The following is a 26816-nucleotide window of genomic DNA, read 5'->3' as shown; positions in this document are numbered from 1 at the left end:
CAGGAGAAAAATGCTGTGGACAGCTACTGCTAAACTGAGCTAATTATAAACTAAGCCAAACTTCATCAGAAATTTGGCACTATTCATAATCATTCCAAATTCTCAAAGCTGGAAGAAAGTGTTTCCAAGGGATTCCAGTTACAAATGCTGGCAATCATTCCCAGCAGAAAATACTTTTTTAAAATGTGAAAAAATACTTCATCTTTGAAAGCTAACAAAAAAGCAACTTTAATATCCTAATACCATATGAAATTGGCCCTCCAAATTCTTCATCCACAGTTTCAACAATTCATGGCTTAAAAATATTCCAAATAAATAAATATAATTCCAAAACTTTGGTTGGACTCTATTATACTATGAGTTGTATATAATGAGAATTGAGCATCCATGGATTTTTGCATCCACTGGGGATTATGTGACCAACCCACTAGATACCAAGGTCCACTGTACACATAAGCAACATACACGCAGAATAGTGGAGACTAATATGGAACAAAATGCATAAGCAGAAGCTCACAAAAAGTGCAATGTGTGTCACCAAAAAGGAATAAACAAAAGGTATTAGGCTCACATGACAAGGAAGAAAAATATTCACCTTCCCAGCATGCTTCTATATATGAGCCAGTAATTGTAGTTTTAAATCAGATCGTTTATTAAGATAGCATGTAAAACAACCAAGAGTTTACGATTTGCTTTTTAAAATAGCTAGATCCATCTTTAGCATTAAGTGTGAATACTCCTACAGAAAGCTTCAATCAATTTGAACAAAAATACTTAAACTTGTACTTAGTTAGAGAAACCATTTCAAAATAACTTTATTTTAACTCTACAGGTCCCAAGAGACAGTGCCAATGTTACTTTTCCATACTGCTGCATTATTTCTATAGTAATTATCCTAGATGTTTGCACCAATCATTTGATTGCTAATGTACTTTGTCTGAGAGACTAAACCACAAAAAGTGACTCCTGAAGCGAGTGTCCCTTTTATGTGGTGTACACCTTTCAACATTAAGGTTAAAATCCACAAACCACATAGCAGAAGTCAAGTTCTCCGAAAGTCTCTGAAACTATTTTGACAATATACCTCACCATTTTTTAAAATTAGAAAGCTTAAGAATATTTCAAACTTTAAACTTAAATAGGTGGGACTGAGTTTTATCAGCAAGTAAATGTCCTACTTTCTCAAAAATAAACAAAAAAACCACACCAATAATAGGATGTAGGTGGGGAGAGGCTTCTCCAAATGCTTTTGTTCAGTGTTTGATTCTGCAGAGAGACCATGTTTAAAGCATCACACCCTGCTGACACAGGAATGACAGGGACATCAACAAATTCAGCATTACCAAGGCTTTGCTATGGGATTAAAGGAGAGAGAGAGAAGAGAGGCTGACAAGTAGACAGAATTTGTTTAAACATGAGAAAGAGGGTGCAGTAGAGAAACTTGACTAATGCATACATTTTTTAAATGATCCAAAAAGCTGTGAGCTATAAATCCATTATAAAATCACTGTATGTACTGATGCCCTGGCATGATCATTTAGTCTTAAAACGTCATTGTATTGCCTCATCTGTCTGCAACAATTCTCAACCAAAACTCTCCAAAGTTGGGATCAAATCAATTAACTTTGCAAGATAGCTCTGTAGTTATCCTCACTAACACCATCACCATCATCACTCCCACCCCCAAACCAGGTCCTAAACTAATTCCTATATTTCTTCCACAGTTCTGGGGAATATCAGCAACAGGAGGGAAGGAAGAGTTGACCCATGCATTGAGTAATGTCCTGAGAAGTTCTATCACCCGAAGCACAAATCCACCATCTCTCCTCTGTCTTTCCATTTTCCCAAATGCTTTTCAAATGTTCCAGTTAGTTTCCCCATCTCTCACGTCCACCTTTGCTCTCAACTTACTCAAATTCCTGCAAAAAAATTTTAAAATGCAAAACTAGTTTGTACTCAGTTAACTTAGTGGACCGACAACTTTATCACATGATTAGCTTTTAGCGTTGTAGGTTGCTCCTGCCCCAGATGAGTCATGGAGCCCCACGCCACCCTTCAGACGATGTAGCCTCACTTCCAGCTGGGTTCCATGGCTCAACTGGGGCAGCAATGTCTTATGATGCTGTTCCAGCAACACAGGAACCTCCCCATATTTCATTAGGAACAACAGGGGTAGCGCGGAGGAAAGCCATACAGCGAAGTGTCCTCACATGTGATGGGGAAGCATTGCTTCCAATGAGGTAGGGCATAGGGAATATCAGTGCAGGGAACCACATTAAGGTAATGATGTCCAATGAAGAGAGGTAAAATCTTGCCATTTCCAGTAGCCTCAGGCAAAACAAAACTGTTGGCACTTGCTTGTTCCTCTTCATTAATTACGTTTATCATCTTGACCATACTCTGACATTGCTTGGCCTCATATCTCCTGCTTTTAAATTGTGAAATATTAGAGTGTATGAAGATGATGTATGCTATGCCCTACAGTATGATAGGTTTTAAAATTTCTCTGAAAGTGAAAAAGAAAGGCAAAGGATTTTTTGTAGGTCTGATGTTACATGCTTCTACTTTAAATGATGATAAATTCAAGGCAGTTTGTCTAGTGGTTCCCATTAGCATTTCAATCACAACGGGGGGGGGGGGGGGGGGGAGGAAAAGGACCAAAAGCAAAGCAGGTGAGCTTATGGTGCAGTTCTGTGGAGATCACCAAAGCTTTACAATAGTGATGTCTTTTGTTTTCATAATTTATATCTCATTTACTCTTCAGCTGCAGAACCCTAACCCTTTAATGCAATGTCAGGTTTTCTAAAAAAAAAAGTCTAAAATTTCCAATATATGATACACAAAATAATATATCCTGCAGTCAAACAGAATGTATGCATTAGTAATTACATAGTGGATGCGTTTATATTACTTTAAAACATTTTTTTGTACAAAACAGGTTTTTTGGACTTATGGATGGTATTTATTTCCTGCATTTCTAGTTTTTGCTGATTGTTCTGGAAGTCAGGATTTGCTGACTGAGTATCACAGTATATTTTTGCAATAGATGCAGGGAATTAAGTTTTCCACAAAGTTGCAAACCCATCAAAGGAGGGGGTTTATTTGATAGTTTCCAATGTTGGAGACTAGTAGGCCCCCTCCCCCGAATCAGGCTTGATGGGATACAAGAATGGCAGGGGCAGTGATTTACACTACTTAAGGAGCTGTGCCCATCTGCTATCCTCTCTTTTGGATTCTTTGTTGGTTAACCCTCCAGCCTTTGCTATGGTGTATTTAGAGGTCACTTTGGCCTGGGTATGAATTGTTTCCATCTCATTAGGGTCACCTATCCTACACCGGTCAGGGGACTGCATAATTGCTAGTGGAACTTAAATGGGTCCTCTGGCAGATTTGAGGGGAGGATTTAACATCTTGGTGAGCACCAAAAGCACCCTGTTTGGATGAAGGATAGAAAGAAGTACTCCTGCTATGTTTTCAAGCAACCAAAGGGAAGCTGGGGAGGAGGTCTAGAACGATATTGCATCATGTTGCTCCCTCCAGTTTAGGTTATAGCACAGTTCATAAAGAAACCTTATTAAGCAATGTTCAATAAAGTTTCCCTTGGTTATCCCATACTGTTTGTTTAGTCTCCTTATTTTATTGTTTGGGCATCCAAACAATGGGCAGTGTTGGAGGAATGGAATTTGAGCCAAGAGTGGTAGAAAACAATGGTCTACTAACCAAAAGAATGAAGCAGGCCCGAAGTACAAAAAATCCACTGAGATGTATGCATGATGCAGAATCCATAGCCCTTCTGAGCATGCAGAAAGAAAGAAGACAGCAGGAATTCCTCCCCCACCAGAAACAAATATAATCAGCTTGATTTTTCTTATTATGCCATGGGTGACACATTTTATTAGGCCACTGTTGTTGCCTTAGAAATTAAGTTCTGCCTTAAGGGGAAGTTGTGATGATCCATTCCCTGAACTGAATACAGATAACAGAGAGGTGTTTCTATCTCTGAAAGAACAGCATTCTTGAAAGAAGGCCTAAGTAAAGTTCAGGAAATATTGCCAAATATTGCAGATTGGATTTCTGAATCACATAATAGTAGGGAAAGTTACTTTTGTTACTATAAATTTCAGAATCTCCCAGCGAACATTTCCTATGGCCATATGGCTAGGAGTAGGTCATAAGAATTGAAATCCTCACAAATAATTTCCCCAGATCCTGATGATGTTTTCATTAGCATTATTTATTATTATTATTATTAAACTTTATTTGTACCCCGCTAGCATCTACCGAAGGACTCGATGCGGCTTACAAAGGCCAAGGCCTCAACACACAATGTAGCAATACAAACAAAAGGCAAATTAAAACAACTAAAACAGTATAAACCACAAGCAATAGCATTAGCCAATACAGTAAGTGTTGAAGAATAATAGGAATTGATGTCTAAAATGAGTGGAGAAGTGGGGTCACAGTTCCCCATTCTTGCCATACACTCACCTCCAAACTTTTACTTAGCTGAGCTCATACCTTGAGTTAAGAGCTTCATTCATTCCATGACCAAGCTGTTAATTCAAATCACTCTTATCTCAATGTGGATATTCCCATTGAAATGCTATTAATCCAATCTGCACCCTAAAACCCCCCTCCAATTTTTTTGAGTTTTAAAAAAGAAAATGTACTTTATAAATAACAAATAATGTATAAATGCACATTCACACGGAACAATTAAAAGAAAGATAAATGGTAGAAGAACAAAGTTGTGGCAAGAAAGCACATTTGAGGCAACAAAATGTGTTAGGATTTTCTGTAAGAGAAAACGACCACAAAATACAGAACATCCAAAATCATATACAGGATACTAATAGTTGAGCAATTAGCTCACATCAAGCAGAGCACGAAGTGCCATGTGGCTGTAAAGAATTTAGAGTTTAGGAGGCAAACATGCAGAGTTCTGTCTTTAAAATCACAAAAGCTTTATTAACAAAAAATAATAACTACATTTCTTAATAGTAAAGAACTGGGTATTAGCTACTTTAACTCCATCTCTTCCAGGGTTTAAAAGAGAGGGGGGAATCACCAAGCACTCATCTCTCATGACACACAAGCAGAGAGAGCTCTCAAAGCACACAGCACGTACAAAGACGTAAAGTCGAAGTCAGAAGTAAAGGCTTGAGTAGAAAAGTATACATTCTACACGATCAAGCAGAATCAGAGCAGAAGCAGAGAGAAGAGAGAAAATTAGATACATTCCAAATGTCATACAAGAGAAAGGGGGGAGTGAATCCTTCAGCCTATTCTATGCTAACTTATTCCTCATTCAGGACTAGAGACTTGGGCAGCGTGGGGTTGAATCCCAACAAAATGGGATTCAGCAAGGCAAAACCTGCACAGTCACATGGAACAATAAAAAAGAAAGATCAACTTTAAAATGGTAGAAGCACAAAGTTGTGGCAAGGAAGCATAAAGCACAAAGTGAAGAGACAGAAGCATAATTTTCTTCATACTGCACTCATTCCAGCATCCCTTCCTCTCTCTTCATGAAGCCAAACATACCAGGAATAAAAACCACACAAAATCAACTAACCCAAAGTTCCTCAAAGCAAACAAGAGAAAAGCAGGTAGCAATCTCCCAAAGCGGAAAAGAGCATGAGGCATGTAGGTTGCTTTCTTGAAGCTCTAAAGCCTAGTAGTCTTGTGTTAGTGCTCCCCTTGGCGCTTGCTTTTAATTCAAAATGCTGCTTGAATGTCAAAGCAAACCCCAGGCCAAACAACGGTTCTTAACTCAGAATGTTCTTAAGTTTGGATGCTCTTAAGTTGAGGTTCCACTGTAGCACCACAAGATGCATGTTCAAATTCACAGAGAAAATTACTTTTGAAACCTATTCAGAATTTAAGGTTTGAAATGTGAATTTCACAAGAGAATTCAAAATGTAAAATATTTTAAAAGTTAAGACTCGTTGCTTCAAAATATTAATCTTTCTTTTCTTTTTTCCAACAAAACTAAATTGAAAGCTTTGCACTCCGCTGATCATATTTGAAAATGTGAATTTAAAGGCAGTAGGTTTATTTAAAATAGCAGATAATTGGCTGTGATAATCCATGGATGCCCAGAACTTTAGAACTTTAAATCATTTCCCACTATTTACCAATCTTGTCCTTTAGGTTCCAGACAGAATCTTATACATACTTAACAGCTGGAGTCAATACAATTGTTGCCAATACATCTCACTTAGAATATGGAAGACTGCAAATTGACAGGGATATAACCTGCTTTACTGTGACATCTGTCATAGTGACTGCTAAGTTTCTTCTGTCCTATTGCTTTTGTTTCTTACCCTGTAAAGAAACATAGGCATTAACTGTAATATAAATGCAATGTCTAAACTTACATTACTTCAAATTGCTAAGTAAACTTTGCTATTCATCTTTTTTGTTGCCCACAGAAAATGCAATAATATTAGATCAACCTAAAACATCATTCAAAAGGGGCTGTTGTTAGAAAACTTTTTATTAATAAAAAGACAATTTTTAAAAGGATCATGTGCGATTAAGATAATGCATGAGTGTACCTGTTGAGATATTAATGAGCTCCCACTGGGGTATTATTAAGTGCACAGTTTGCGGCAATTTCACTTTCAACCTCCTATTAAGTTTTATTGATATGGATTCCAGACAACAGGGAGAAAATGCTGCAGAAAGCAGTCACAACCTTTTGAACCAGTTACTTGGAAACCTTAGTTTAGCATTTGTTTCCTCATGCCACAATACATATGGCATACAAAGAAGGCTGGAAAAAAATGTTAAGCTTGCCAGTAAATAATCCAAAGTGTCTGAGAGGTGACTACCACTTTCAATTCATTTTGGACAATTCAGTTGTACTGATGTAGATGAGTTCCTCTGTCAGAGATCAAAATTTAGTTCTCGCAACTGTTCATTATTCAACAATTTCACTGCTAATTACAGAGCAAAGATGTCATTCCATAAGTGGTGAATAATTTAAATTAACATCATTTGTTTTTAAATGACTTTTTAAAAGGAGGGTGTGTGCATTCCCTCACACTCAGGTGAGGGGAAGGAGATGCATTGTGGGGAGTGGGGAGTGGGGGGGGGAGAGAGAGAGGTGCTTGTCTCTGGGGCAGATACAAGAAATGGAAAAAGAAGGGGAGGAGACTTGGTGCAGACAGGATAGTGGTGGCAGTGGGAAAGTACTGTGGTAGCTGCTCTTATGGCACATACCTTGGCAGCTCTTGTTGTTTTATATTGATTTGATGTGTTATTATTATTTAATTTTTATATATTTTACTGTCTTTAATTATGGTGTGAGCCACTCGAGTTCCTTGGGAAGATGGGACAGGGAACAAATAAAGTTTATTATTAATAGGATATTGTAAGCTATGTCTTACCAGCTTGTTCTTGGTCATGGTCTTCCCTTTTCATCATAATGATAGAATAACTTTACTGGTAGATATTCAGCATAATAATAATAACAACAACAACAACAACAACAGAAAATACTTATAGTTAAGATCCACCGGGGAGGCCCTGCTCTCAGTCCCACCCCCATTGCAAGCACGACTGGTGGGGATGAGAGACAAGGCCTTCTCAGTGGTGACTCATTGACTGTGGAAATCCCTCCCCAATTATATTAAATTAGCCCCCTCCCTTATGGTTTTCAGGAAGAAAGTTAAGTCCTGGCTCTGGAACCAAGCTTTTGGGGAATAGGGCAATAGTGCAATATGGAACTGACACAAATACAGCACCATGAAGCACAACCATGGGTTTAGAGCAATGTTTTATCAGTTTTAACAGTTTTATTGTATGTATCTGTTTTATCTGTTTAGTGTTTAATATGATGTATTAATACATTGTGTTTTTGCAATGTGGCACTGAAGTGTCCAATTTGTAAGCTGCTCTAAATATTAATAAATAGTTTTAAAAAACTTCAATTGCTAAATAAAACAAGCCTCTTTTAAGACACCTTTCTTATTAGGTAGAATCCTTTTCCAAAAGATTTAAGCTGTTTACAGTTCACATATACTTTGCCTGCCTCTGTTTGACAATTACTAAAGCTATTTGTGTTCAAACATGAGTCTGTTTGCTCACCACATTGACTTTCTCCTATGTTATCTTTGCACTGAATTTGTAATGATGAATTAGCAGGCCTGGATGATTACCAGGACAGGAAATGTAGATGGGTTTCATAAGGACAAGCACACAAATATAAACAAGGGCAAACAAAATGGGAAAAGATACTGAGATGCAAAGTGGCAAGAATCAGAAATGTTCTCCACAGCTAAGCCAAATATTTACACCAGGACCATATTCTAATGACTTGCCTGTTGCATGCAAGAACTGCAAAGCATCTCTGCAAGCAAGGTCAGTAGGTGACTCAGTCATTTTAAATCTTGGCTTTAGGCATTAGCAATCAGACATTCTCTATACATAAAGAGCAGCTTCATAAAACATAGTATTATAAACAATAATCTCTGGCTTTTAGTATGTTCACAACTCTCTGTTGTACAGAAATGAATAAACAAACAAGTATTCTCTGGTGGTCCACTAGTAATTGAAGCAGCAAAACACTTACAAGTGTTTGCTTCACAACTAAGCTGTGTTCAGCACACATAAATAATGTGGGGTCATAAGATCACAATGCACCCCATTCCAGTATTTCTTTTATACTAAAAAAAAAAAAAAAAGGTCCTACGTGCCATTCAGGGATTGGGGAGGGGCTCTTTATTAGGCAGCTTTCACAACAGATTTTAGGCCACGTGAGGCCCTTTTTCCAGTTACTTCCTACTTACAAAAAATAGGCTTATTTATTTGTATTTTTATACCTTGCCTTTCATCCATGAAGTTTCCAAGACAGCTTGCAGATTGTTAGTTTTACAGTTTCTTTCCCTTAGGTTTGCAATCCTTTGGATTTAAGCAAGAGACATAGGTCCTAAAACCTGTTGAAATTGTTCTTGATCCCATTAGAGGATACAGGATACTTTTTCAGTTCATTTATCTTGTAATGGGACTGGGGGACATATGCAGTTCTTGATCTGGAACCATTACCGACTGAATTACTGAATGTAAAGTGGATGCTCCCGTTCCCATTTTGAAGACAATCTAGGAAAATTAGCCACATTATCTAATGAAACAGTGCTATTCAGTTAAAGAACACCTGGCAAATGGTACAAAACTAGATATCTAACCTTTACCTAATTTCATTCTTGCATGCAGGAATAAATAATTTCAGCAGTTTTCTTCCAACCAAGCAAGAATGAGCATTTCTGATTACTTTTTGCAGTCTGAGAATTTTTCTGGGAATATAATAGGCTAGGCCGTTGTTGTTGTTGTTGTTGTTGTTGTTGTTGTTGTTGTTGTTGTTGTTATGTTTGTGCTTATAATTATGTATACCCCACTGTTTCTCTTCACAAAAGAGACTCAAAGCAAAGTTCAAGGCATTTAAACAACTAAAAACACTAATGATGGTGTTACAGGTGAAACTGAGGCCTGGAAATAACATATAGAATAATGATCTTACAAGGCATGAAATGTAAAATTCAAGATATATTGTCAAAAACAAGATATATTAGAACTTGAACATGTGTTCTGTTGAGAGCCCAGCAGCAGTTATAAGCACAATTATAAATGAACGTAAGAGAACACCCTACAAATATGATTGAGAATAAACCCATCAAGTGCTATAATGTCTAACCTGAAACCATAAAATCATGTCCCACCCATTGGTGCAGCAAAAGCACATCTGTCTATTCCTCTCTGTGGCAATCCTTAAGGTGTTTAAAGAGTGCAATTATATCACCCCCCCCCCCCCAATCTTCTTTTCACCAAGCTAAACATGCTCAGTTCCTTTAACCTTTCCTTATATGCTTTTCTCCATACCTCTTATCATCAGAGGTGTGCAATTTGTCCAAAAGGCATTCCATTTTGGGGTGCATTGTCCCCTCATTCTGCTTTCTCAAAAGGGGAGGGGTTTTGCCAGGCTTGTTCTGTTTTTGAATATTATATAAAAGGGATCACAGAATATTACAAATAATTTTCATTAAAACTGATCATCCAGTTTCCCTTCTCTGAACCAGCTTTAGCTTTTCTATGTGCTTCTTAAAATGAGATGCTCAGAACTGAATGTGTACAACATAGTGAAATTATTACTTCACTTAACTTGGAAACTATGCTTCTATCCATGCATTCAAAAATAGCATTCACGTTCTTTATTTTAGCAACACATTGCTAGCTCTTGTTAAACTTATGATCAACTCTGCCTTTTCGGTTTTAACCACCATCACAAATTAGATGTCTAGGTGGTTAGAAAGGGAGAAAGATGATTACAGACAAGCAAATTAGCAGAAATATGACTACAGATCATCAATCCAAAGAAAAAGGAGTAGAGAACAATACCTGTTTCAATGAGTATTTAATTGAACTGGAACTTTGGTATTGCTGGGGGATGAACCATCAATTTTGGGCACAGCACTGTATTGCTTCATATAAAAAGCAATGATTACAGGGGTATATCCAAAGTTATCAATGGAGCTCACAAACAAAATACCCTCAGCCAAAACTAGATAACAGAGAAGTTTATTCACAACCTGGTTTCCTAAATTTCTGTCTTCCATTTATTGATTTTTTTCCCTCTCTTTTTCCTGTTTTAGGACCATATTAGGATTGTTCACTCAAAAGCATTAGGTTTCAGTAGTATTAACATGAACAGTTATTAGCTGATAAAATTACTTTTAAATTTGAACCCCCATCTCTCTATGTTGATATTTCACATTTTGTTTTCCATGGTCAACTAATGACCACCCAAGATTTAGAAACCAAATTCCTTTCCATTCTGGTGCTGTTGGTTCCCTTTAAATTTTGCCTCATCTCCCAAAATAACTGCTTTCAAACCATCTCAGCTAGCTAAACACCTGCATCACCCATTAATTGCCAAACTAGACAAAGTTATCAATCCACAAAGCAGATATTTTTCTCTAGTCTTTGGTACCGGCATCATTAATTTAAAGAGAAAGCCAGACACAGTTAAAACCATTGGACTTCTCTAAGACTAATGTTTTGACAAATTGGTATTTTTCACTAATTTCAACTGAATTAAAAAAAAAACCTAGTTTATACAAGGAATATGTAGAGTTATATCTATTCTTTCTTTTTTAAAATGTCTTTCACACTGCTATATTCCCCTGAGCCCTTTGACTTCTTTCCCATTTAGTCCAGTGACAGCCTCTATGACTTATTCCTGTTGGACCCGTTAGTTGGTTGAATGTATGCTGACAGTCAACAGAATTTTCATTGTAAGAACTGATTCCAGAATAACCCCATAACAAAAGTTGTCTACAAATTCAAATATTATCCTGCACTACTGCAGAAGCTCACATAAACTAGTCTCTCTACCTTAAACATTCCTTTTAGCATTGCAATATGGAGACAGTGATGCTAGACTGTATGACAGGTTGAACATCACCCTTCATTACAATATATTATTTGCCCTGTTCCTTTACATGTTTTATGCAATTATTTCCTTTAAAATTAATAATGAAAAGTATGTAATTAATGTCAGCCTAGAACAGTTATACAACATGTTTCAAGTTACCATGGCACCAACATGGTACAAAGGTTCTACCAACAAAAAATATGATTTCACCTGCTTTAAATCTCAGATTTCCTACTAAATTCAAGGTGGCTGTAGTTTTGAGACAACACATTACTTTGGTTTAGGGATGCAATTACACACAAAAGCAAATCAGAAATTTTATTATTTAATTACACTAAAGAAGAGGAAGAGAGAATAAGAGAAGGGGGTTTGTGTAGAATAAAAATAAAGAAGTCAATAAAATACTTAGGAATAAACATATCTAAAGAAATTGGCAATTTAGAAAGAGATAATATAATCAGATTAAGAAAAAATGTTAAAGACACTCTGGCTAAATTTACCAAGCTTAAATTGTCTTGGTTTGGTAGAATTGCATTAATAAAAATGAAAATATTACCCAAAATATTTTTTTTGTTTAGAATGCTACCTATCAAAATTTCAACTGGTGAAATTACAAATTGGCAGAATATGATAAATGCCTTTAGTAATGGGAATAAAAGGGCTAGAATAAATAAGGAAAAATGGTATAAAATACAAAAGAATGGAGGTCTGGGAATACCAAACTTAAAACTGTACTATATGGCAAATCAATTAAGGTATATCATTGAAGGGATTATAGGACAAGAGGATTTAGAATGGTTAGAAGAAGAGAGTAAAGATATAGATATAAAATTAGAAAATATTTTCTTCATAGGGAAAACCAGGAATTCGGAGAAGAAATGGTATAATAAAATAGGGAACCCCTTTTTTAAAAATATATTAGAAATTTGGGCCAAGTATGAAGAAAAACTAATACCACCGATCTCCCCATTAACACCGGTGTTAATTACAAAAAAATTCCCAATGAATCTCAAAAGGGAGTTAGAAAGAACATTTAAAGAAAAAGGAATGATGAAATTAAAGGATTGGGAATCAAAAATGAAAAATCGAGGGGAAATAAGGAATCAACTATCAGGGAGTATTGGGTGGTATAAAGTTCTACAATTGGAAAGATGGGCAAGGGAAATAAGAAAGAAATATAAGGGAGATAGAGAACTTACAAAATTTGAGAAGATGATTAGTCAAAGGGGGGGAAGGGAAGGAAAAGAAAGAACCAAAGGTATAACAAGTGATATTTACAAATTGCTAATAGATAAAGAGCAGGAGCAGGATCACCTTAAAGATATGTGGGAGTTAGATTGCAATAAGGAAATACACCCTCAAATTTGGAAAGAAATGTGGAATATGCATATATTAAAAAACATGTCTATAAGAATAAAAGAGAATTATTATAAAGTGGTTTGGAGATGGTACCTCACACCAATTAGATTAAATCAAATTGATAAGAAATACTCTAAGCAGTGCTGGAGGGGCTGCCAGGAAAATGGTACATATATACATATGTGGTGGTCCTGTAAATATGTTCAAAAATTTTGGGAGAACGTTTTTAAAGAAATAAAGGGAATCACCAAAACAAAAATAATAGGAACGCCTGAAATAGCACTGTTGTCATTTATGGATAATATTCAAGTATCAAAAGAGTTAAAGGAACTAATCGCCAACTTGCTAACAGCAGCAAGATTGTTAATAGCCAAAAAATGGAAAGGTAGTGAGGAGTGCCAATTGGAAGAATGGTATAAGGAGGTTTGGGATATTGCGTTAAATGATAAATTGACATGTAAGATTAAAATTAAAAGAGGGATATTAAAAAAAGATGATTTTGGGAAGATATGGGAAAAATTTATAGAGTTTGTATATGTAGAAGGTAAGGGGAAAAAACCTGTAAAAGAAACAATGGAATTTTGGAAATAAATATTGTAACTGGCTGGTCTGGGGTGAAGGGATAGCACTAGGTGAGGGGTAATAAAAGGTAAATAATATGAGTATGTAATATAGAGAGTGAAAATACTATATGAGCTTGATATATATAACTCTGTATTGCAAGTTTGTTTAAGAATGTATAAGTTTCAAGTATAAATAAATAAAATAAAAAAATAAAAAATAAAAATAAATAAAAATAAAATAATCAAAAAAACACACAAAAGCAAATAATTTCAATGATTTTCATCAAACTCTGCAAAAATATCATTTATACACAATTTTTGTATATCAGTTGTAATTTTGGGCTTTGTAGGGGAAAATCCATTTGTGAAAAAGTATATGTGGTTTTGTTTTGATAAAAAGTTGTTTGAGGACAGAAAATACAAATTTCTATAGTATACACTGATTACTATGGGAAAAAAAGTGTTCATTTCTCCACGCAGAAAACACATGCAGAAAAATTAAATGTGGTTCTCCAGTACAGGATTGTATGTATTTGGATGCTCCTGAGACCCAGATGCTTCTCCCACAGGTGACTGGGCAGAAAGTCAGGGTCTGACCCCTGGTCTGCACAAATCCTACACTAAGTGCTCTCCTATTTCCAGTTTGTAGTTTGATATGTTTTTAGTAGGTTAATGTGATGCCTCATGGGCCTTGTAGTCCTGTTCCTAGTACTATTGTGGCAGATGAAGACGAAAACATGGGGTATTCGCCGATTCAACAAGAGCTGGAGTCTCTTCACCTGCCGGATGTTGATGTTTGCCCTCAAGAATTCAGTAAAACAGGCCTTGGGCAGAACTCCCCTCCGTTTCCGAGGAAAGAATCTTATTCTAGAGACAGGGGAGTTAGAGAGGCCCAACGGAGGAGTCTACGGATCGCTGCCAAACAACAGACTGATTAGGTCTGCTTCCCTTGGGAAATTCTAAGGAGTCACACATCTGGACAGAGTTGGGTTTCGCTTCTCGTTCTCTAGGGAAAGAGTTCTGTTGGCGGGAAAATGAGACCCAATATAGGTGTTTGGCGCGAGGGATTCTTTGCGGAGTCAATTGATCAGCTTCAGGAGAGAGATCGTGTGTGGACTTCGTAACCCCAGTTCCTTGCTTCCCGGATCAAGTTTTCGAGCCTTGCCTTGCCTTGCAGTTTAACCACGGACCCTGCTCCACGCTTCACGTTTTGCCTTGTCTCTAGTCACGGACCTAGCCAAGAACCAAGTTTATTTCCAGCCTTGTTGTCAAGCTTCTTTGGACTTCTAAGACTCTGACGTTTCCCCACACTATTGCTTGGCAAGAGTGTGTGTTTCGGTCAAGTGGATTAAAACTTTGAACTCTAATATCATTTATTGGACAATAGATTTTTGGACTATATTTGACCTCTTTTGAAAGGTCTGTTTCTGAACTATATTCTTCACTTGTTTTTATTGCTTTTATATATTTCTTTAATAAAGATATTAGATAGAGACTGGCCTCCGTGTAAAGTTATTGGTGCCCAGCAGCCAGGGTTCTGACAGTTTGACTCCGCCAACTAAGCACCAAACAACCTAAGGCCAGAATGTCTACAGGAGCCGGAGCGGACGCCCCAGCTCAACCACCCAGCTATACCATTTCCCAAGATGAATTCAATCGGATCTGAGACACACTCCGGACGCAGGAGGGAGAAATACGGGGCTTGAAGGAACGCGGAGCCCGTCTCCCTGCCTTAGCGCTACCAACCAAGTTTTCTGGAGAAGCCTCCAAGGTTCATGTCTTCCGTCGCCAGTGCCAGGCGTACTTAGAAGCCCGCCAAGCCGAGTTTCCCCAAGAAGATGTCAAGGTGGCGTGGATCTTCAGTCTCCTAGATGGGCCTGCGGCCACTTGGGCGACGGCATTATACGATGCGGGTTCCACGCATCTAAACACCGCACAACAATTCTTGAACCACCTTAGAAAAACCTGGGGGATCGAGGACGACGAGGAGGCGGCCGGCCATAAACTCCGACGCCTCTTCCAAGGGGACAGACCGCTGTCCCGGTACATAGCTGAGTTCCGGGTGCTGGCTCAGAACAACGGCTGGAACGACATAGCCCTCAGAGGACAGTTTCGCGAGGGCCTCAACATCGAGATGCAGGAAGAAATCTCTAAGGTGGACCCCCCAGGGACTCTTGAAAGACTCATCAACCAGTGTTTACGGGCCGAAGTCCTGCTTGCCAACAAAAAGCAGTGGCTCCGAGGCCAGAGTGGAAGGGCCGGAGTAAAACCGCCCACTTCTACCAGTGTCCAGCCACGTCCAGTATGGAGATCCCCACCGCCAGCCCCTAGCCCCATGGGAAGCGAGGAGGAACCGATGCAGTTGGGCAATGTGCGCCCCAGGCTGGATGTAGCGGAAAAGGCCCGTCGCCAACGCTTGAATCTGTGTTGGTACTGCGGTAATGGGGGCCACTTCGCCAGGGAGTGTCCAGCAAAGAAGAAGCCCGCCGCCCATCTGGCGGCAGCGTCCTCCGCGGAGGCGGAGGCAACCGAGGCGGCTGGAAGAAAGCCGGCGGGGGAAGCCAGCAACCGGGCGTAGAGAGGCTCGCCAACCCGGTCAAAAACTCCACTCAAGAGCCGCAAACCGGGGTCCTATTTCTCCTGGTGGTCACGCTGTGGTCAGTGAAAAAGGGACCCGTCATGATCCATGCTATGATAGACTCAGGGGCAACAAACAATTTCATCGATAGAGAGTATGCCGACTCTCTGGGATTACAATATCATGATTTCAAGAATGCCCGGGTGGTGCAGGCCATAGACGGCTGACCCCTAAAGACAGGTCCAGTAAGCCAATGGACTGAACCCACCAGAATGTGGATAAGGGAACACATGGAAGAAATTTCTTTCTTCGTTACCGAGGTTCCCCACTTCCCTGTGATTTTGGGTATTCCATGGCTGACACTCCACGACCCAAACATCTCCTGGTCCAACAGAGAACTGCAGTTCGCCTAGAGATATTGCCAAAACCATTGTCTAGTAGCCAAGGTCTGCCATGCCACAGACGCAGAGCCCATCATCACCTTGCCCAAGAAATATTCGGACTTTTGGGATGTTTTCAATGAAAAGGAAGCCGAAAAACTACCCCCACATAGACCCTACGACTGTGCCATTGACCTGGTGGAGGGGGCCCCAATTCCGCGAGGACACCTCTACTCCCTGACTGAACCAGAGCAAGAAGCTCTCAGGGAGTTCATAGAGTCAAACCTCCGCAAGGGGTTCATCAGACCCTCTCAATCCCCAGCAGCTTCCCCAGTGATGTTTGTGAAAAAGAAGTCAGGGGACCTACGCTTGGTTGTGGACTATAGAGCATTGAACAATATCACGAAGCGGAACCGCTACCCCTTGCCTCTGATCTCGGACCTATTAGACCGGCTCCGAGGGGCCAAGGTTTACACCAAGCTGGATCTCCGCGGGGCTTACAATCTAGTTCGCATAAGAGAAGGGGACGAATGGAAAACCGCCTTCCAGACCAAATTCGGATTATTTGAGTCCCTAGTCATGAATTACGGTTTATCCGGAGCTCCCGCAACGTTCCAGCATTTTGTCAACGATATCTTCCAGGATTATCTAGATCGGTTCTTGATCATATATTTGGACGATTTTTTGGTGTATTCTAGATCACAATCGGAACACGAGCAACACATCAGAATGGTGCTACAACGATTGCGGGATCATGGACTGTATGCCAAGTTAGAGAAATGCGCCTTTGATCTGCAAGAGGTAGACTTCCTGGGATACCGCGTCTCGGCACTAGGGCTCTCCATGGACCCGGCAAAGGTTTCAGCAGTATTGGAATGGCGGGCACCAACCAACAAGAAGGAAGTACAGCGCTTCTTGGGGTTTGCAAACTACTACCGCAAATTCATCCCAGACTTCGCTCGCTGGTCTGACCCAATCACCAGCTGCATCCGAGGGAAACAGCCTTTCCACTGGACGGAGCAAGCAGAGAAAGGGTTCCACCAGCTAAAGCAGTTATTCACGACCCAGCCAATTCTACAGCACCCTGATCCTAAAACCCCTTTTGTTGTGCAGGCTGACGCCTCTGATGTGGCAATTGGGGCTGTACTCATGCAACCAGTGGGAGAACATCTTCATCCTTGTGCCTATTACTCCCGTCAACTAACAGCCCCAGAGAGAAATTACACTATTTGGGAGAAAGAACTTTTGGCCATAAAGGCAGCTTTTGAAAATTGGAGACATTGGTTGGAAGGGGCCAAATTTCCCATTGAAGTTCATACTGATCATCGAAATTTAGAGCACCTAAGGACCGCACGAAAGTTAAATCAAAGGCAGCAGCGCTGAGCTTTGTTCTTTGAACGTTTTGACTTCCAGATCCATTATGTGACCCCGGCTCAGACCAAGCAAGCAGATGCTCTATCACGGAAACCAGAGTATGCTGCAGGACGCAGAGAGACCTCAGAATCTCGATTGCTGCAACCCGAAAACTTTGCCACGCTCACAGTGGGAAACACCAAATCCACTCCAATTGAACCAACTCCCTCTAACCCAGAATCCCTTTGCACTCAAGAAATTAGAGCCAGTCAACAGACAGATGCCTGGGCTCAAGAACAGATTAGCCAAGGACTACGTTTCCCATTCTCACTTAAGGATGGGCTACTATGCTACAGGAATCATGTTTACATTCCTCCAGGTCCCGGCAGAGAAAAAGCACTTCATCTGTGTCATGACAGCAAGCCAGGAGGACATTTTGGGCTATTTAAAACCATGCACTTGATCCTACGAGATTTCTGGTGGCCCAAGATCCGCAAGGATGTGGAGAAATATGTCAATACCTGTCCTGTATGTCAGCGTTCCAAGACACGAAGGGAGAAGCCGTCAGGGCTACTGCATCCCCTTCCCACTCCTTCTTGCCCATTGGAGATAATTTCCGCGGATTTTATCACTGACTTACCACCCTCCCTTGGATTCACCACGATTCTAGTAGTGGTGGACCTTTTTACCAAGTTGGCCCATTTCATCCCCTGCGATGGTCTCCCCAAAGAGACTGCAGATTTATTCCTTCAACATGTTTTCCGACTACATGGATTGCCCAAGAGTTTAGTCACTGACCGTGGATCTCAATTCACCTCTCGTTTCTGGAAAGCACTACAAAAACTATTGGGCATAGACTCTCGTTTATCTTCAGCTCACCATCCCCAAACGGATGGGCAAACTGAGCGCACCAACGCCACTTTGGAACAATACCTTCGCTGTTATGTAAACTACCAACAGGACAATTGGGCTTCCCTATTACCTCTGTCAGAGTTTGCATACAACAATGGAGTCCAGGCTTCAACTAAAGAAAACCCGTTCTTTGCAAACTACGGTTTCCATCCACGTTTCTTTCCTTCTATCATTGAAACCTCAGAAGTCCCTGCAGTGGAGAACTGGCTGCAGGAACTCACAGCAGTACAAGAACTTTTACACCAACAACTGGATCAAGCCAAGGAGGACTACAAACGCCACGCTGACGGCCATCGCCAGCCGGGCCCCGAGATCAAGGTAGGAGATCGGGTTCTGTTGTCCACTCGCTTTTTGCCCTCCCACCGTCCCTGCCGGAAGTTAGATGCCCGTTTCATTGGTCCCTACCCAATGGTGGCGCAACTTAACCCCGTGACTTTCAAACTCCAACTTCCGCGCTCCATGCGCATTCATCCGGTGTTCCACCGTTCCCTGCTCCTTCCGGCGGATAGTGTACGCCCCGACGCGAGCCGGCCGCCCCCCGCCCCTGTTCTAGTGGACGGAGAGGAGGAGTTCGAGGTTCAGGACATTTTGGATTCTCGCTTCCATCGCCGCCGCCTTCAGTATCTCATTGACTGGGTGGGTTTTGGCCCCGAAGAATGCTCCTGGGAAGATGCTTCCACAGTCCATGCCCCCGACTTAGTCCGCCGCTTCCATCAGGCCTACCCTACCAAGCCGCGGCCCCGCGACTCTCGGAGAGGGGCCCTGATTGAGGGGGGCCTTGAGGGCGGGGATAGTGTGAGGACTCATGGGCCTTGTAGTCCTGTTCCTAGTACTATTGTGGCAGACGAAGAGGAAAACATGGGGTTTTCGCCGGTTCAGCAAGAGCCGGAGTCTCTTCACCTGCAGGATGTTGATGTTTGCCCTCAAGAATTCAGCCAAACAGGCCTTGGGCAGAACTCTCCACCGTTTCCCAGAAAAGAATCTTATTCCAGAGAAAGGGGAGCCAGAGAGGCCCAACGGAGGAGTTTACGCTTAGCTACCAAACATCAAGCTGATTAGGCCTGCTTCCCTTGGGAAATTCTAAGGAGTCACACATCTGGACAGAGTTGGGTTTCGCTTCTCGTTCTCTAGGGAAAGAGTTCTGTTGGCGGGAAAATGAGACCCAATATAGGTGTTTGGCGCGAGGGATTCTTTGCGGAGTCAATTGATCAGCTTCAGGAGAGAGATCGTGTGTGGACTTCGTAACCCCAGTTCCTTGCTTCCCGGATCAAGTTTGACCTAGTCAAGAACCAAGTTTATTTCCAGCCTTGTTGTCAAGCTTCATTGGACTTCTAAGACTCTGACGTTTCCCCACACTATTGCTTGGCAAGAGTGTGTGTTTCGGTCAAGTGGATTAAAACTTTGAACTCTAATATCATTTATTGGACAATACATTTTTGGACTATATTTGACCTCTTTTGAAAGGTCTGTTTCTGAACTATATTCTTCACTTGTTTTTATTGCTTTTATATATTTCTTTAATAAAGATATTAGATAGAGACTGGCCTCCGTGTAAGGTTATTGGTGCCCAGCAGCCAGGGTTCTGACAGTTAACTAAAGTGGTTGCTTCAATTCACATCTGTTGTCCAATCTCTTTATTTATATTGTGGATCAGCATATATTTATTTATTTGCCGTATTTATATCCCACCCTTCTCACCCCAAAGGGAACTCAGAGTGATGCACGTAAAGGCACAATTTGATGTCGTATGTAACAGAATGGGCCTACCCTGCCAGGCCAGTGTGTAAGAAAAGTTCTAGGTCCTGGGAGAAAAGGCCCGATCCAAACTAAAGGAGGAAGGAACAGCCCTAACATGGTAGGGGGGCCTGATTGGTGGGGGAGTTGGAAAATGTGTTGTCTAGTTACAGAAGTTAGAGGGTGCCAGGGAGAGAGAGGGATTCCGAGAGAGGAGTCTGAGGAAGAAAAAGAAAGTGTTTGGAGCTCAGAGAAAAGAACCTCTGTGTGGGGGGAATTGAAAATAGCATTTGGGGGAGAAATGCTACATTTTTTTAGAGAGCCTCTAAGGGACAGAGGGCTTATATTAGGAGCCTCCGGAAGGGAGGACTGAAGGGTTTTGAAAAAGCCTTATTAGTTCTCCTGTGAGTGAACATAGTTCTGTGGAATGCAAGTCAAGGAACCATTTTCCTTTTAAGGAAACAGCTTGATAATCTTCTGAAACCATTATGCATCTGAACCTCTCCTAATATCTGAGCAATCTCCCTTTTCTCGTTCAAATAAACTACACAAATCTGTTTATACTTCACCACAAGAATTCAGTGTGTTTTTCTGTGCATCAACTTAGGAAGAGGGCCTGTCTGCATAATAGCCATCACTCTTTAAGTCAGAGTTTCCCTTCATTTTTGAGTGGCTCTGTGAACTGACTCTGGTGGTCAGTGGGCCAGTGGGACAGGGAAGAATTTTTTGTGTGGTTGTAGACCAATACATTTTGATTGGTGGCAGCAAAGTTATATTGTGATGTAACCAGTGGTTGGTGGTTGGGACTGACCATTGTATTGTACAACACATATCCAGCAAATAAAACATATTCATTAAAGCAACTACTAAAACATTTCAACATTAAAATTATTAAAATCACATAATACAGTATCATATATACATTTCCTACCCCAAAACATGTTCTCTGCATAGGAAAATACATACATTTGGGATCAAGTATTTTTGCAGAGGTGAAAGTCATGATTTGCAAGAAATTTCATGTCTGTTTTCATTTCTAGGGTGTTTTACATCCAGACAATCCACCTTTTCTCTGAATATTAATGAGTATTCTTCATATCTTTATTCTGTTCATCCCTGACATTTCCAGGTGATGAGAAAAATGCCTGACTAAGACCTGGAGAGCATCTGTAATTGGAGAATACAGAGTGGGATTTAATACTCTTCACTCAACCTATCCAAGTTCTAAGACCAATGAATAATTATGCACAGTTGACTCACAAGGGGATTTGCAAAGAAACTGAATGGATAACAAGCATAAAATCAAAGACATGCAAAACAGATCTCCATGTTCCATGCCTCCCCTTCTTTTGAAAATGACGCAGTCACAGTTCTAGAATTTAAGTTTTAAATACAAGTACCTGGGCTCAAGGACAACCATATTCTGGGCTCAAGGACAACCATGTTATGGGAAATTAAATCATTCTGCCATTGTTTCTTTGTTGGATGGTAGAGAACATGGAAGCTCTCACTCAAGGACACAGTGACCCTGGTTTCTTTTGTCTCAGCTAGTGATGTTCACTAGTAATAAAGTAAGGTTTTTTTTTGCATCATTCAAATTCCAGTTTACAATTCTGAGCTAGCATTTAATTCAGAATCACAGGAGAAAATATTCAAACACCGATATACTATGTGAATAGATATCTCTGCCTATTCCAATATGGATAAAAATAGAAGTGAAAGTAATTGTGTTGCATGTAATTTTAGTGCATCAATGCACTTGTAATTTTGAGGTGATGTTTCAAAACTGAGCTCACCTGGGAATGTAGGTAGGTATGCTAGAATCTTCTTTAATTTTTAAATTAGTGCCTTTATTCTTTCATGGCAAGGGTTTGAATTGGATGTCCCTTGTGGTCTCTTCCAATGGTCTGCAATTATGATACAGCACAGCACTTTTATTCCATTCCCTTGTTCTTTAATTACAACTTGCACTATCACTTTCCTTTCTTCGTGTTTACAGTTGGCCATGTTTTTATGACAGATGACACTATAGGTTATTGGCGCTATTCTGAATTCAAATTGTGGTTTTATATACTAGTGGTTTTATTTTGTATTGTAATGTGTATTTATTTTATGTGTTGATTTAGGCACCTTGTGTCATATGTAAGCTGCCCTGAGATAGAGGTGGGGTACAAAAATAAAGTTGTTGTTGTTTATTTATTTATTTATTTATTTATTTATTTACAGTACTTATATTCCACCCTTCTCACCCCAAAGGGGACTCAGGGCGGATCACATTACTCATATAAGGCAAACATTCAATGCCTTAACATAGAACAAAGAAAAAGACTCAAATATGAAAAGTTAGATATAAATATTTATAATACTTAAAATAAATGGTAATTTCAGTCAGTGCTTCTAGCTCTGAGGTGGAAGATTTTCCCAAACCTAGCTAGAGATCCTAGAAACTAATCCTAGAATCTTCTACATGCAAAGCATATGCCCAAATATACATATTTAAAGTATTTTCCTGTAATCTAGATGTGCTTAGATCTAATGCACAAATATCTGTTAAAGTATGCAAATACATTTATGCTCCTAAAAAGGGTCTTCATCTTGGACATATCTTTCATTTACTTTTTTATATCGCAAACTTTATAAATTGTCTCCCACATTCTATTAAAAATCACCATATGCTACCACAATGACAGCCTTACAAGCCCTAAAAAGACCCCGCCATTAAACCATAACAAGACAAATTTTATGCATAAGACATTTTTGAGCCGATAAATGAGCTGTAGAAAAAGCATAAGCATAAATAATTTTGATTTATGAGCAGCATACAAGGATTTAAAATGGGGAAAACTAAAACTGAATATGGGAAAGAGAAGGCAAACAGGATATTAGCAAGCCATTTTGCAAAGTCATTTTGGAAAATTAGGAACCAGGCTGTTTTCCAGTTATTATGAATTCCCCAGCCTCCTCAAAGTATAATTTCCTAGCCTTTACTAGGGATAGAAGCAAATGACTTTTTTTGGAAACAAGTATATACTTTAACTGCTGAAAAATAACTGTGGTGAAACAAACTGTAACTGCTTTGAGCAATAATAGATGCAGAAAAACTTCATTAACAACTTCGTGGTTGCTGATGAACTAACATTTTTGATGACACCAAAATGCCAGAATTGTCCAGATCAGCTAGTAAACAATTAGCAGGTACTCATTTGTATGATTTGTCACTAACTTTACCATCACCTCCTGATAGCCACCAGTGAAGATGAGCATCCATTTTAGTACAGCAGCATAGTAAACTTGCCAAAAGATGAATTAACTATTTCCAAAATATTTGGAAATATTTCCAAAATATTTGAAAATATTTCCAAAATGTTTGGAAAATGGTCACAACCCTTGTTTTTTGTTTTGTTTTGTTTTGTTTTTTGAGCACCAAAAAATCCTAATGGAGAGTATCATGAACTGAAGAGAATTTATTCTGTGAAAAATGTGCACATGGTTGTTTTGTGTCAAAAACATAATCATAATAATAACAACTATATTTTTGTACTCTGCCTCCATCTCCCCAAAGGGACTCGGGGTGGCTTACACAAGGTGCCTAAAACAATGCATAAAATAAACACACAGTACAATACAAAAAAACCACTAGTATATAAAACAGCAATTTGAGCTCAGAACAGTGCCAGTAACCTAAAGTGCCATCTGTCATAAAATCATGGCCAACTGTAATCAAGAAGAAAGGAAAGGGATAGTGCAAGTTGTAGCTAAGGAACAAGGGAATGGGATGAAAGTGCTGTGCTGTGTCATAATTGCGGACTATTTGGCTATTGGAAAAATCTTTTTTCTGTGCAAGAAACTACATTTTGATCTAGCAATAGGAATTCCTGTGCAGAAAATTGGGGATGAGAGGGAAGATGCAGTTGGAGATTTGTTCTGTGTAATAGAACAAATTATGCAAATAATACATGGATTATTATAGCATTTCTGCATTGGACTATGATAGAACTTACAATTTTAAATTGGATCACAAGCTGCATGGCACTATGGGTTTTCTCGTTATTTTATTTGAACTGAGATGTGAGATTTGTTTTTAAGAAGGTTTATTGGGCTTCGTATAGCTCAATAATAGCTGCCACTTTCTCATTTTATTTCTACAACCCCTTTCTATAAATTGACTAAAAGCATTTTAAGCATTTTTAATTGCTCTAAATGCTTATATTGATGAAAATATAAATTGTTTCTCCTATTAACTCCTAAAATAGCTTTCTGTGGTTCTTTTTCTTTTCTTTTTTAGCCTTGGACTTTGTTCAATAGACACTGAAAACTTGTTAAAGCATAACATTTCTTTGCCTTGAAGGTTAACTGCTAAAACAAAAACGGAAGAACTAATAAATGGCAAAAGAACTCCACTTGTGAGTTAATAAAGAAACAGAAAAGTTACACCATTTCTACAGAGTAAAGGAGATCGTACTTACCATTTTTATTATTTGGCACCACCGAAGTTTGGTAACTGCAGAATCTGGAGCTGTTCCAAAGCAACAATGATTCAGAACACTTGGATTTAGATGCTTGTCTAGATGGACCTCCAGTGGTTTTTCATGATCGAGTAAGTCTGCTACCAAGCCCAACTCAGATTGCTGGTCTTGGCCTATAAAGCCCTATACGGTTCTGGTCCAACTTACCTGTCCGAATGCATCTCCCTCTATGAGCCTACAAGAGCTTTAAGATTGGCTGGGGAGGCCCTGCTCTTTATCCCAACCTCTTCGCAAATGCGATTGGTTGGGATGAGAGACAGGGCCTTCTCAATGGTGGCCCCTCAGCTTTGGAACTCTATCCCCAGTGACATCAGGAAGGCTTCATCCCTCCTGTTTTTGTTTTTGTTTTAAAACTTAAGACCTGGCTTTTTATGCAGCCGTTTGGTGAATAGGAAACTACAGAATGAGACTTTAACAGCTTGAATAATGGACTATGGATTTTGGAAAACGATTTGAATATGAGATCATTTTATATGGTTTTAATCTGTTAAATGATGTATATGTGTTTTAATTGCTTATATATTTAGTTTGTTTATATTTTGATGAGATGTGATTTATTGTTTACCTATGCGGCATTGATTTTTTGCCGGATCTGTAAGCCACCTTGAGTCCCCTCCAGGGTTGAGAAAGTCAGGGTAAAAATGAAGTAAAGAATAGAAGTAAATAAATCCAAACCTTGGTCTCCCAGGTCTTGATCCAACACTCAAACCATTACAAACAAGATTGTCGAAGTTTATATTTGCTCTGCTTTATATATCATGTTATTCACAGCTTGCAGGTTGTTTAGTTTGCTTTTTAAAACTGTTGCAAACATTTCCCATGATATGTAGAACAGAGGCAGACAACCCATTGAAGGAGTGTTAGTATCACTTTTTTTCATTAGCCTTGCAGTGTAAGGTTAAGAGATTTAAACCATTAAAATGATGTTAAGATGCTAGCATAAAATAAAGAGCTTGTTACAGAAGTGATATTTTGAAATCTGTGCAGACAACATTTGGAGGGGGAATACAGGATGGAGTGACTGAGGGTGCATCTTGACAGGGAAGAAAAGGTAATGCTGATCCATGACCCTATCCTTACCCCATCAATCTGCCATTTAAATGCTTACTGAGCATGAAAATGGCCCTGGACACTGCTCCTCACCAGAGTGATGATATCCAAAGTGGCAAGGTAGCAGTCATGGAGATATAATCTACCATGACCACTTCCCAAATAAAAAGTAGCACTATTGATTAGATTACACCATGTAACAAAATTTGAAAAAATTCTGTGGTACTCACTTTGAAAGTAATTGTTATATACCAGAAACATTGTTTTTGTGGATGAAGGTAATACTGTTATTTCCTTCAGGCTAGGCACTTGGTTAGTAATTTTCCTTAATGAAAATACACCATTTTTAACCTTTCAATGTGCAGATCGCAAAAACATTTTTTTTGCAGTTTAATAAATTTTCCCCATGTTTTTATGATAGAACTAATTAGGAAATGACATTTATAACCCAGGAACTAAAATCATGTTACATACTGTTATGTAACCAAAGTCACTGATTACTCCATAGTTTTGGAAAAGCTCCAGAGCACTCAGCAACTTCTGTTAACGTGGTTCAAAATTATGTAATTTCAAATCAGCTCTGTGCATCATGTAACCGCAACAGTGCTGATATGACTCTTTTTTGGGATAAAGTGCCAGAGAAGATGCACTCTTAGTTGCAAGGAAAATATTCTTTATATGCTCAAACATTTCATAATAAAGAATTCTCCGCCTTTGATTTGTTGACCAGCCTTTAGCTAGCTACCTGCAGTGAGTGACTGACCTCTGTTAACATTACTCCATAATAATAATACTATCACAAACTACCATCTTTCCCCATTTTAGAAAGCACCTCTCCTTAAAGCATGGTAAGCATTTTGTCTTGTTTGATTCTCAGTCATTAAGCAACATTATCCTCCTTCCTTCTATCTGTGCTAAAATTTTGAT

At 39.4% G+C, this 26816-nt stretch overlaps 1 protein-coding gene across 4 annotated transcripts in view; it reads right to left on the bottom strand.

Annotated features, from left to right (window-relative positions):
- Positions 1-26816, bottom strand: part of grm7 (glutamate metabotropic receptor 7) — a 642411-nt gene that overhangs the window by 456443 nt on the left and 159152 nt on the right. The gene's annotated exons all lie outside the window — the stretch shown is intronic.

This window comes from Anolis carolinensis, chromosome 2 (assembly GCF_035594765.1).
Source record: "Anolis carolinensis isolate JA03-04 chromosome 2, rAnoCar3.1.pri, whole genome shotgun sequence".
NCBI lineage: Eukaryota > Metazoa > Chordata > Lepidosauria > Squamata > Dactyloidae > Anolis > Anolis carolinensis.
Note: the sequence above shows the minus strand (reverse complement) of the source record. Positions and strands in the feature narration are given on the sequence as shown.